Source organism: Dreissena polymorpha, chromosome 8 (assembly GCF_020536995.1).
Source record: "Dreissena polymorpha isolate Duluth1 chromosome 8, UMN_Dpol_1.0, whole genome shotgun sequence".
Taxonomy (NCBI): Eukaryota; Metazoa; Mollusca; class Bivalvia; order Myida; family Dreissenidae; genus Dreissena; species Dreissena polymorpha.
In genome coordinates this window covers 22,817,572-22,831,292 of record NC_068362.1, presented here as the reverse complement: position 1 = coordinate 22,831,292, position 13,721 = coordinate 22,817,572, and the positions used below count along the sequence as shown (strand labels likewise).

General features: G+C 34.0%; 1 pseudogene; it reads left to right on the top strand.

Moving 5' to 3' along the window:
* LOC127840378 (N-acetylgalactosamine kinase-like) overlaps positions 1–11,837 on the top strand; it is a 117,121-nt pseudogene extending 105,284 nt beyond the window's left edge.
* Positions 11,838–13,721: the final 1,884 nt, after the last annotated feature.

Here is a 13,721-nt window from a genome sequence, read left to right as displayed (position 1 = left end):
TATGTATTTTACACAGATAATACGTTATCACCGCTATTTGAGGAAATGCGTTTGTATTCAAAATCACAATGACTTACATTTTGGTCTGTCCAGCACGGTTTCGTTGTGTTGTATTAAGACTGGTCCGTTATTCAAACGAAACTTGTCTTCCAGAATGACTTAACGCTTTTTCAATCGATTTTCGTTCTTAAGTAATGCATGCAAATCTGAACATGTACACACAATGTTCGTTAGCATATAATTGTTGTACGTTAGTATTAGTCCGTCGTCATTTTATTCAACTGTTATTGTACGATAAAGTTTGAATGGTATTTAACAAGCCCTATAAGAATTTTGGAGCTCGCTTTAGAGAATCCATAATGTGTCAATAGCATAGTTATACATATTGCTGTAAAGTTAAACGTGTAATTGTAAATAACTATCTACAGATTTGTTTTCAGTTTTTAAAAAACCAAGTGGTGTGTTTAAATAAATGCACTTGTTTGATTTGCAAGCAATAACTACTCTTTCATCTGATGCGAACGTTTCTGATATTTGTTTGTTCAGGGCAAAGTTCCTGTTTCCTGACGAGTGCATGTTCTACCGCCTGATAAATATACGCATAAAAGATCAGTATTGTCAATTATGTTGCAATTTAAATATGTTCAATTAATTTGTCACCATCATTTGCAATCTAATGCACGTTCACTTTATATCCTTTGGAACTACAATAGCGTTATTTAACATATTACAATGTACATGGAGTTTTATTTTGTTGCGGAATGTATTTTATTAAATATGCGATAGTTTTGTGTATATGACATTTGAATTTCTTGTAGATATCATACGTATTCAGAAGTCTTAATTGTCGAATTTCCCTTTGAAACAGAAATACCATAATAAGAACATAATTATATTAGAAAGACTTATAAACATAATTAAAAATCAGAAATGTGTTTTATAGATAAATTGAGCACGAGCCCTTCCGGTTCCAAATAGGTCACTTAAGCGTCGCTATAAAAGCTACATGATAAAGCAATTCATTATGAGTGCTTATTTTGCGTCATCATACTTCATAGGTGCAAACTCATAAGTTTACATTATATTTCAGATGGAGCTGTATGGAAATCCATGGTTTTACCTGTACCCAGACGTTTAAGATGCTCAACAATACCTCAGTTTGAGGAATTAAACACGGATAATAATACATTTATATCATCCTGCATATTCAAATATCTTAAATAATACTCGAAATATGTATAAGACACTATACCCTACACGACGAATTTGTGAACACTTCCATATCTACTATATATTTTGGAATGGACAATCATACAGAAGGCAATAATTCAGCTAAAACTAGTTGCGTCAAAAGATTATCTCGTAACGACAATTAGCATATTAAGGTCATTCAATTGTAAAAATATTGAGCAAATCTGGAAAGTATTGAACATTTGGGGCTTTTATATTTAAAACTAAAAAAAAACAGATAATAAACACTATGTTTGAATAAGTAGCCTTAATGTATTTCTTTATAATCACCTGCACATTAAGCTGTAAACGTTTAAGCGACATTAAACCGGAAGTTAAAGGAGATTGGAAAGCTATGATTAGGAAAACAGACAACATGTTATAATTCTGCCAAAACGGTAACAACCTTAATTCATTTCTATACAATATTTCCCACATTAACGTCATTTGATTGTAAAGGTTGAGCAAATCCACACAGCCTTTGAAGACGTATTGAAAACACAAGTTCTTAGACGTACGAACGGACGTAAAGACTGTCTGACAAGAGCAATAAAACGTGTGACAAATTAATATTTATACGATGTTTTGTGCCGTAGAAAGAATATTGTTGTAACACTTTTTTATAGGATGGTTGTTTTGCACTTTGTGGCTGAAAACATCGAGAGCAACCTTTTCCAACCCTTCACGAAAAGAGGCAAATCCGTGTACCGATATTAAAAGATAGCGTTATGCCATCACAACTTAAGATATTTGATAAATCATATGCAAGTAATTAAATTTGGCCGTTCGCGGGGTAAATAAGGTTTTAACGTTTTGCATATGATTTAAGGGTCTTTTTTAAGTTAGTGTTATCATCCAGAAAAACAACATACACACTAATGGTAACCAAGAGTGTAAAAAAATCAGTAGGCACATACGAGAATTACTCATAAATACATGCGCATTTATTTTTTTTATAGAAAAAGCTAAGGTACATAAGTTTATGAAACATTTCAATCGAATGATTCTAAAAACATGCCTTTGTGCTAATAATATGTGTTTAGATCTTACCACCTAGCCACAAAATTAGGCGAGATATTGTGATCAGCACATTCAGATGTTCGTCATATTTTGCCATACTTGTTACTAAAAATTGATTCAACATTCTTGTTATCCTGATCTTGACAATATCAAGATAAGGTTTTAATCTGCATCAAGTGACGTCATAAGCTCAATCTTAAAAAAACTTGTTAAAATTTTACAAGACACATTAATTATGTAAGTTTGATGAAACTTGATTAGAATAGTCGTCTTGAGAAGTTTAGATTTGTTTCAAATTTGTTAGAAAATCAGTTCGCCAGGTAAAAACTTACTAGAACGATGTTAGTTGTCTAGTTTTTGCATTTTTGAATCAAAAGTGATGAAACTTGGTCAGATGTGTACACTTGTATGCTCAGTTGTGTAAAAAGCTAGGTCACAAAGTAAAGTTATTTTTCGATGGTATTGTCAAGTCGCCAAAATCGATACATTTGAAAAACTACAGGCAGACATTTCGCGATTTACATTTCGATTTCAGGACACCATTGTTGTAGTTCTTGACGACCTGATTTGCAACATGAACAGAGAGCTTGGTTTCAAATTAAGAGAGCCGAGCGATTGTGCTGTGTAGCAGACCAATACTTCCTTGGCGGAAAGTGTGTATGAGTATGCATTCCATCATGCACATAACAAAGTTCACGTTCAACTGGCATTTTCATTCTGTTTGTATGTTCTTCAGTATTAATAAGTGTCATCTGGTTCATTGAAAACAACAATTACACATTTATTGCTTAACTATGTAGACAATAATTACATAACTACATGTATGGTTTTCCTAGTAGTTTTATCATTTGTGAGAAGTGTTAACATGTGTTCGCCTTGGGCCCTGTGGCGTCGTTGAATACACGCGTTCACTGTCAACAGGTGCAATTTTACTTTTCGACTCTAGGCATGCAGAATGACAGTAACAAGTCAGTGTTAAGGAGGCCTGTTAAAAACCATGAGTGAAAATATGCATGCTATTTATTCAATTAAATCATCTAGATAAGATTTTGCAAAATGTGTTTCATTTGGCGTACTTCTCGAAATTTGGAATTAAAATGACATTATGTTCAAACAATTTTATTTTAAATAAATTCAATAATGAGTGATGTTGTAAAAACCATGTTGTAATAAGTAAGAATAAATCAATATCACTGTTTTCTACGTATCACCAAAGCTGTGGAAGCCATATATAGAGCCCTGATTTGTAGACCCACGTAATTATGTGTCTGTTAATTTGAACAAAAAAAGCGTTTGTTGGTATCGAATCTATTCTTTTTATCTCTTAAAAAAAATAATTGATAGATAACTATATATCGATATTATTATCGATTTCGATTATCGTCACATAAACTTGAAATCGAAAGAGGTCGTTATAATATCATACTATGCGAAAATAGGAATTGTAAGTTTTGCAACGGACACGTTAAAGAAAACGAGTATCATTGGTTACTTGTTTGTCCTCTATATAGAGAAATTAGAAAGGAACATTTAAAACCATATTTTCAAAGGTAGCCAACGTTAAATAAATTTGACATTATAATGCAGTCGAAAAATAAAAAAGACATTATAAACCTTGCTTAATATATTTTAAAGCTAATGAAATGCGCAATAATATAGACAATCAGTTATAATTGTAAACTGTTACAAGACTATAGCCATTTTATCTGATTTTTTCATTGAATATGATTGTACAATTTAAATAATTCCAAAATTTCCTTGTGTTACAGTTGAAGATATAATTTTATAGATCACTGATATATTACTGTTTTTTTGTAAACTTCGCTTATTGAATCAATGTATTGATATTATTATACACACTGCGTAACTTTCTGTTTGGTGGCAAAAAAGCATTGTATTATGCCTATATGCTAATAAAGGTTGTTGTTGTTGATAGTTAACTATATATTTTGTTATTTGTAATGGAATATAAACGAATACACATCAAAATCCCCAACTTTTAGTGATCTGTGATGAAAGGATTACAAAATCGTTTTAGTGTAAAGTATACATAAAAAACAACTCTTTGCAAAATAAAACATAAAATATACCGTAAAACCTAACATAAACTTCATTAAGACTAATCCAACAGTAAAATTTAGCTTCACCAGCAGGAGGCCATTTTTGAATTTGTACTCGTATATGGTTTATAAACACAAAGTGAAAAAAGTTGTAACAGATGGCAGTTCGTTAGACTAATATATCTCGTATATGATAAATTCACACAAAGTGAAACTTAAGCCACACCAACAGAAGGTCCTTTATTCTCGTAGATGGCATATATATAATCAGTGAAAATTAAGCTTGATGCACTATCAGGAGGGAGACATTTGCATAGTGTGGTGTATTTAGATAATGTCTCTACGCCACGCCTAGCGTTCTATATTACTGAATGTTGACCTCTGATCTTGGTTAGTTAGTTGTGATGCATTGGTCGCTTCTATCGTTGAATAAAGTAACCACTGAAAGTATATACGTTACACTTCGTTTGTTTACCCAAACTCAACACACTGGCGACGAGGATAAACTTTATGGATTATATTTCGAAAATTTTATTCGTTTAAGATTGAGCGTGAAATTCTGGATATCAGCACAAAATGGCAACGGGCCTGATTGGGAACAATAACGCATATGACAGCAATGTCGAAACATGGACTTCCTACCAGGAACGACTTGAACAGTACTTTATGGTCAATGACATCGATAATGAACGAAAAGTGGCAGGACTTTGAACACTCCTCGATGAAAAGACGTACGGTTTGTTAAGGAACCTTACCGTACCAGCGAAGCCGTCCGAGAAATCGTATGAGGAACTTGTCAGCTTTAACAAACTCAGTTGTGCCCGAAACCTTTAATAATCGCGGAACGATTCCGATTTCACAAGAGGAATCAAGCAGTGGGCGAACGTGTGAGTTGTTACGTAACTTCACTTCGGAAGTTGGCAGAATTCTGTGAGTTCGGATCGAATTTGAACGATTCTTTAAGGGACAGGTTTGTTTGTGGACTTTAAAGATGCAGGAACACAGCGAATGTGATTGTCTATCGCTGATTTGACACTTCAAAATGCCATAGAATATCGCTTGCCATGGAAGCTGCACATAAGGATGCCGCCGAGTTACAGTGATCGGCAGCCGCCGATGAGCCCGTTCACCGAGTTATTCAACAAAACCCAAGGAATGGAAGCAATTGTGAACAAAGGTGACAACGGGAAATTCATTGTTAAGCCGGAGATTTCAAAGTGAACTCTGTGACAACGGAAGGCCTGAAGGTACGTCTAAATACTATACTTGACAAACATAAAGGCGTGTTTAGTGACGGTATAGTACATGTGAAGGGAATTAAGGCAATGCTCACCCTAAATGAAAATGCTCAGCCAAAATTCATAAAGGCTAGGCCGGTACCGTACTCTATTAAGCCAAAAATAGAGAAATAACTGTCGAAGGGGCAGCAGGCTTGATATACGACAAGCGTATCTACAACTAGAATGCGAGGACGAAACCAATGAGTTGCTAACAATCAACACCCACCAAGGATTGTACCGTTACAACCGAATAATATATGGGGTTTCTTCTGCTCCAGCTATATGGCAACGCACAATGGACCAAATGCTTCAAGGAATCCATGAAGTGCAGTGCATGCTGGATGATATGGTGAAAGTAATAATGTGCATTTGGATAACTTACAAAAAGTGCTGTGTAGGTTACAGCAATATGGAATTGAAGTAAATAAGGATAGGTGTGTGTTTTTCGTGTCAAGGATTACATTATGTGGTCATGAAATTGACGAGCAAGGTTTATGAAAGTGTAAGGATAACGTAGAGGCGGTATTGAATACACCACCTCCATGTGATGTTACATCACTTAGGACACTCAATTATTACCATTGTTTTCTGCCAAATATCACGACCGTAACAAAACCCATGAACGCGTTGCTCGAGAAAAATCGAACTTTCGTCTGGTCAAAAGAATGACAGAGCGCGTTTGAAGAATCAAAAACACTCTTCATTACTTCAAAACTAGGTCATATGTGGTGAAAATCATGACATAAGGTATAGATCAAGGAAAACGCTTGTGAGCACTCTACAGACTTTGTTTATTACCCAAACTTCATGAAATGTGTTCCAGTTTATATCTATGCCAAGTGCAAAACTGCGCCACGCTGGATCAAACACTAGGTCACAAGGTAAATTTAAGGAAAAGTTAAGGGCCACTCTAGACGCAACAGTTTTTTAACCAATCTTTATAAAAATTGGTCATAACATATCCCCCAATGATATCTTTGGTGAGTAGTATAGCTCAAACTATTTAGTAACTAATTGAGCTAAAAATAAAAGTATAACATTATAAGCTATACTGTTCATTTTGTGTTATACTTTAATACTTTGGTAATTTAGTAAACATCCAACACAGGTTATGAATGTATCATAAAGACCTAATTTCTGTCATATGTATCAGTTTGTAGAAAACGTTTCCAAAATGAGTATTCATATACATTTCAGTTATGTTAAAACCAAGATCAGCTAAACATTCTACATATTACATAAAATAAGTGTGCATTTGATAACATAGGGCCCTGTAAACAGTGGTTTGATATGTACCAAATTTGGTTTCTACTTACATGTATGTGTGTTTACATGATCATAGATTAAAACTATGACATGGTTGCATTCAAAATTTTCAGTTGTGATTACTTGATAATATATAAAAATCTTTTTAGGGGACAACAAACTTAACCAAAAAAGGTTATTTTACTGTACCTCATGTGTTTTTCCCAAAATTTAAACATACATGGTAACCAGTCCATTATTCAGATTCCAAACAGTCTTTTTTTCCACTCATCAATTTTCAGCAAGACTCCACAGGCTAAAACTGTACACTCATGCATAAAGCCCCATTTTCTCAACACAGGGCTCCAATGCAAGACTGTCTGTTTTTCTGCCATTAGTGTGATAAAACCTGATAAGAAATTGCTGAGTCACAAATGACAGACATGCTGGACTGGTTATTGAAAACTAATGGTCTACAACAAAAATGGTGTGTCCCAAACATAAACCAGTCTGTTAAAAATGCCCAATATACCAATTGTGGCCTTTGGCTTATTTTGATATGTGAACATGATGTATTATTGTTTGCATTTGAGCAAATCTAACATTTCTTAAGCTATTTTCGGAATATTTTCTCAGGAAAATAATTACCTAGTTTGTATAAATTTTGATTGCTACCAATATAAAGAAAAACGTTTTAAAAACATCTACAAAACTAACAAATATAATGTTTTTACATTGCATGATTTATTATGAAAGTCAGACCTTTTAACCACATTTTGGAATCCAATTGTAGTTAAATCACTGCCATGACATCCTTATTAAAAAATAATCAACCAGTATTAAAAATGAGCTGTTCTCTGGGAAAAAGGTGCAGAAAATGTTGTCCTAGATTAGCTTTTGCAGTATGCACAGGCTAATCAGGGACAACACTTTCTGCCTAGACTTGATTTTAGTATAAATGAGGGAATTCAAGGGAAAAATTCCATAAAACGTTAGTGTTGGACAGTCTCAGATTAGCGTGTGCACACTACATAGACTAATCTGGAATGACACTTTATACATATTGCACATGCATTCAGTCCCATTTTCCCAGACCGAAGTTGAAATGGTTAAGTTAACGAACAGAGACACATTTAATTTCCTTTGCATGCTATATTTTCAGATCTAACTATGCTATATGTAATTTAAAAACAGCAACGCCCATTGTTACTGACCACTGTGATATGCCAATATTACAGAAGTCTTGGTGAACAAACCTTAGTGCTCAACAGACCTCCATCAAAAATAATGTTTTTACCCCTTGAAGTACCTTCCATTTAGCAACTTACTTGTTCTTAATCAAACTATATTTTCTAATATTTCTGTATAAATTAAGCCTTTCTCTAGGAAATTGGTCTTTAATGCATTTGTGTTAAGTTTCAACTCAACTCCAGAGCGAGATTCAATTAGATTAAAAAAAGCCAACTTGTTATTATGTTTCTCAGGAGAGCATATCGACTACTGTGGCCATGGCATGTTGCCCATGGCTGTAGAGCAGGACATTGACATTGCTGTGGCCACTAAGGACAATGGGAAGCTTAACCTTTTAAATGTTGACAGCAAGTACATGTGAGTTTAGATTAAGATATTTTCTGAAAATGTGCAAAGTGATTCTATAAATTAGCCTAGCTTTGGGAAAAAATCGGTTTAATGTATGTGCGTAAACTGTTGCCCTATATTAGCATGTGCCGACAGCTCAGGCCTTATCGAGATAAAAACGTTATGCTTTTATGGTATTTTTTGTTTCAAGGAACTCTTTTAAAAATCCAGTTTGGGTCGAAAGTGTATGTGCATTAATGAACATGCATTTACATGCATGTATATTGACAGGGGCTGCATTTTGAAGCAAACTACTGAACCATTTGTCAAATGATCGAATTGAAACTTGATATCCGTTACAAAATGAAGTGTGGATGTTTAGAACCTTTTTTATCATCAGCAATCTATGCATTCCTTAGACATTTGCCATTTTTAAAAGCTGACTAATTGGTGTGAATTTAACAGGAAAAAGTGTGACCTAGCTCTTTCAATCTTTTTACAGATAATCCCACAAAAACATTTCAGACTAACATGATCTTGAAATGTTAGCATCAACCCCTAGTGTTTTTTTATGGGATCCATTTTACATGCTTAGTTCTATACTTAGTTTTGATTCCAATGTGTTATAGATTTTCACTAAGGTCTTTAACTTATTGTTCATACCATTTCACCATTAAAGGGCCCGTCTGCTTCTAACTCACATATTAGATTGGCCGACATAATGGAGTAGTTCTATGATTGTAATATACTGGTAATCATCGCCAATTCCATGTGTAATTGTAATTATGAATATTGTCTCTAGAGATTTTGAGTGTGATGTGGCAAACTATAAAATCAACTCCTCCAACCCTGTGTGGTACTACTTCCTGTGTGGGTTTCGCGGGATGTCGGAGATGCTGGGGCTCACTGAGCCCGCGGCCATGCAGTGTATGGTGCATGGGCTGGTCTCATGCAGCGCCGGCCTCTCCAGGTCTAGTGCCCTTGTCTGCTGTGCTGCCTTGGCAACAACGCAGGCTAACGGGCAACTGAGGTCAAAGGTCAGGGAATGTGGTGAATTATTTAAAGAACTTAAAAACTATAATTGTTAACTGGAAAATGTTCTAGAATGTTTAGAAATTTGCCAAGGGCCAGTAAATAACAACTTCTTCACCAGGCTGCTTTTTAAATTGTTTATAAGATTTAAGCAATCTATGCTTATTTTAATGTTCTGTCTGTTACCTTAATTGCATTTACATACTTGATTAAGCGATGATCATACAATAGCTCATATCTTCTGTTGCAAAAATCCTAATATTGCTATCAAAGGCATGTTCTCGTTACCAAAAGTAACAAATCAAGGGCTTTATACGTAAAATGTCTGCTACCTGTTATTTCTCTATATAAGAAATTCTATTAAAATCTCTGCTGATGTCTGTTCTTTCAGAAAGAGATAGCGGACACGTGTGCGTCATGTGAGCGCTACATCGGTACACAGGGAGGGTGGATGGACCACGCCATATCCTTCATGGCACAGATCGGCACTTTAAGAAACTTCCAATTTATTTATTTCAGTTTCTATTTTGGTTCATTTTATACAAAAGATAAACATACTGTAACAACAAACATTTAATCATTTTGTTGATTTTTAACCTTTTTGTATGTGTTTGCTCCCCAAACAGAGGGAGCTAATAGTTGTTGTTTTGCCCATCAGATTGAATCCGAATTCTTCTGTAATTGAGTTTGGTCCCTTGTAACACTTATTTTCAATATATTCATATCTCTGATACTGGATGGCAATCTGTCATTCTGTCTGTCCACTACTTATGTGTATGCAACATCTCTAAAGAGTGGACGAGCACATATTGTCATTTCATTCTGATAAAAAAAAGTTTTTACCCTTGATTAAAACAAGTGATATTATACAATTCAATGTTCTTTTTCACGCACGATTACAAGAACTGCTGATCAGAGTTGGTAAAATGTAATATAATGCAATCGCTTATTGGTGGGCAAGTGTCTACTGTCCTGTCATATTGCTCCAATGATTTTCAGGAAGTCATATCCCATTTGTTACGAAATTAGCTTTGCTGGATAAATTGATTAATTCATGTTCGTAAAGTGTGGTACCAGATTAGCCTGTGCAGCCTGCACAGTCTTATTAGGAACACAACTTACTGCTTTTATGGAATTTTTCGTTAAGAGAAGATCTCTTTACAAAAATTTTGTGTAGGCAGAAAATGTCATACTTGATAAGCCTGTGTAGACTCCACAGGGTCATTTGGGAGGACACTTTACGCATATGTATTTAACCCAATAGACTCAGTTTGACAATGCCTCGACAGTTTTACACCCAGCTGTCATTCAAAATAACCACAGGCCAAGAAGATTGACTTCAACCCCTTACGTGAAGAGTCGGTCACACTGCCTGGTGACGTGGTGTTTGTCGTGTCCAATTGCTGAGTAGAGAAGAACAAGGCGGCCTCGTCTGACTTCAATACCAGGGTCGTGGAATGCAGACTTGCCTCACAGGTTTGTTAGTGGAGTGTTGTCCCAGACTAGCCTGTACAAGGTGCCTTAACTGGATTTTTGTATAAGAAGGGACTTCTTTTTGAGGGAAAAATGGCATGAAAGCAGAAAGTGTTGTACTTCATTAGCCTGTGTTGACTGCAAAAAAACGTGCAAGCAAACATTTAGCCCCATTTTCCCTGAGTGCGGCTCACTGATGCTTAATTAAAGTAGGGAAATAATTGTAAAGTAAAATCATCTATTGATCATTTTAATTGATAACAAAATATAACATTAAAAAAGGCGCATAGTTTCATGATATAGGGAATACAATTATGCTTGGAGTTTCTTGATAAAACATTTTAAACATCTGTCATATTTTTATTGTTCACATATACAGCTCCAGATGAAGTAATTGTATTCGAAGGTCTTTTTTAAGTTTGAAGTGAACAGAACGTTTAATAACACACATTGAATTTAAGATACTTTCATTAAAAAAATCAGTATTTGCCTGATTCAGCATAAGTTTTAAATCCTGAGTTTATTCACATAAATATTTCTGTTTTACTTGACAGTTTATGAATAGGCGAGTTTTTTTGCGCATCAACATTTTGATTATATTCAACAGGAAATATCTTTCACAAAAAATAGTATTTGTCATATAATTTGATTTTGAAAATCAAGGAAATAAAGGTCGAAATATAGGAAATAGAGGTCGAAATGTACGTTTAAATTCAGTGAGGCAGGAGCTGTTGGTTCTCGGCTGACGGGGGCAGACTGGGGTGGGTGCGCTATTTCCATGGTTCCCAACTCAAAGGCGGAGTCTTTCCTGGCGACAGTGGTGGATAAATATATCCAGGCCCGGGGGTTGGGCCCCAGGGTGGGAGAAGCCTTGTTTGCTACACAGCCTGGATCAGGGACCGCTGTGTATTTGGTATGAGGAAGCAAACATTTATTTAAAGAGTGCCCACTGTTCTTGAATAAAATGATTAACAGTAAACTTACTCTGGTTTGGATAGGCAAGTTATTTAATTTGTCAAATAAATTTTTTGTTTAAAATATGTTGATTGTTTCCAATATTTATATAATTTCCATTATTTATGAATAGAAGGATAAGCAATAATTGTAACTATTCCATGAAATAACATTGTATAAAAGATATACCTTTGTTGCTTATGCATATTTTCAGACATATATCTTGAATATTTATTTTACAGTTACCATTTTGAATCTTGCTTGTGTGGTGAATGTATATTTTAAAAATAATTATTAATAAGTATTATATAAATGAATTTTAAAATGTTAATGTATTTTCTACAAATGTTTATACAATTTTTTTCAGTCAGCATATTATTTCATTAATAATTTATCAATACAAATACAGGTTATTTTATTTTCTTGGTAATTATTTTTTGTATAAAAATGTTGCTTTAGTCTGAAGATAATGTTTTTGGAAAAACATGTAAACATTTTTAAATTTTTAAGTAAAAATTTAAGTTGAGAATCTGTATAATTTTTTTTCTGTTATAGTTGTTTGACTATAAATATTTACATGGTACCTAAATGCGAGCATTTAAATATTGTCAATCTTATTATTCCATTTATATTAAAATTTCATTTTTATGTAGCTTTATTTACAATTTATACAAATTACTTGACATACGTACAGTATGACTTGATATAAAAAATATTTACAGTCGTTTAATACTATTAAGAAAACAAAATTGAATTGATGTATTGGTTTCTAATACAGCTTATACAGTTCAATTTGATATTGAAACATTTTGTTAAAGAAAATTTAAATACCCAAAATTAATTTTTTGAAAAAGGTTCAATTTGAAGTACAATATACCGCCTACTCAAATCTTCTTTTTATATATAAATGAGCTGGTCTTAAAAGTATGTGCTGGCTGGCTGGCTGGCTGTAGATTGAACAGGTGAAGTTCAACATTCAATTTTGCTTGGGTTGTCAAATATGAAGTTTAGCGTGTGCGACTTTAAACGTTATGTTAAAAATTACGGAAGTTATGTCCTTTTTCAAAAACAAAACTTGACATGTTTTCAAGACACGACCTGGTAAGTTTGTAATTGTTTGATACACTGGTATCACCCCCGGAAATCCGATATGATGTGAAAAGTTGCACCTGCTTGGAAAAGTTTACGAATTTTGTTTACTGAATTTCGGTAGGGAAAGTAAACCCAGTTCTAAAATTGTTTAAAGGCATTTTTGAATTAAAATATATTTTGGTATATGCAAAGGATGTATTATCATTTATGTTAGAAAAAATATGATTATTATTATTCAGGATTTATTAAAATACGGCTATTTGAAGTCGACGATGCAAGGATTTGTCCCCTTTTTAGCACTTTATTTACAAATTTCTTCAAAGGTATGCAAGTTAAAAAGTTTTTGCTAGGAAAATGATATCAACCAATTGTACCATAATAACACATAAACTCGATGAATAGTTTTTTGGTCTTTATTCAGTTTTTAACATACTGTTTCCAAGTCCACGTATTTCTTCAAATTAGTTGTTAATGCGATATTTCAAAGTCCATGTAATTCTCCAAGTAACTAATAACGTTTCCAAGACATGACAAAATCCGTCTAACTCCACCCAGACCGGACCCCACTTGGGGTCCTGAAGATAAACCTCTAGCGTCCCTCCTATGGGATAAATCCTTATTGTTTTAATGTTCGAAGAAGCATTGGTTATATACATGTATCGTTACATAAACATGTCAACTTGATGGGTCAAACTTACTTGTTGAAATGCATTTACAGGCGTATTAAGTATCTGGTAATTGCACCGACACTAAAACA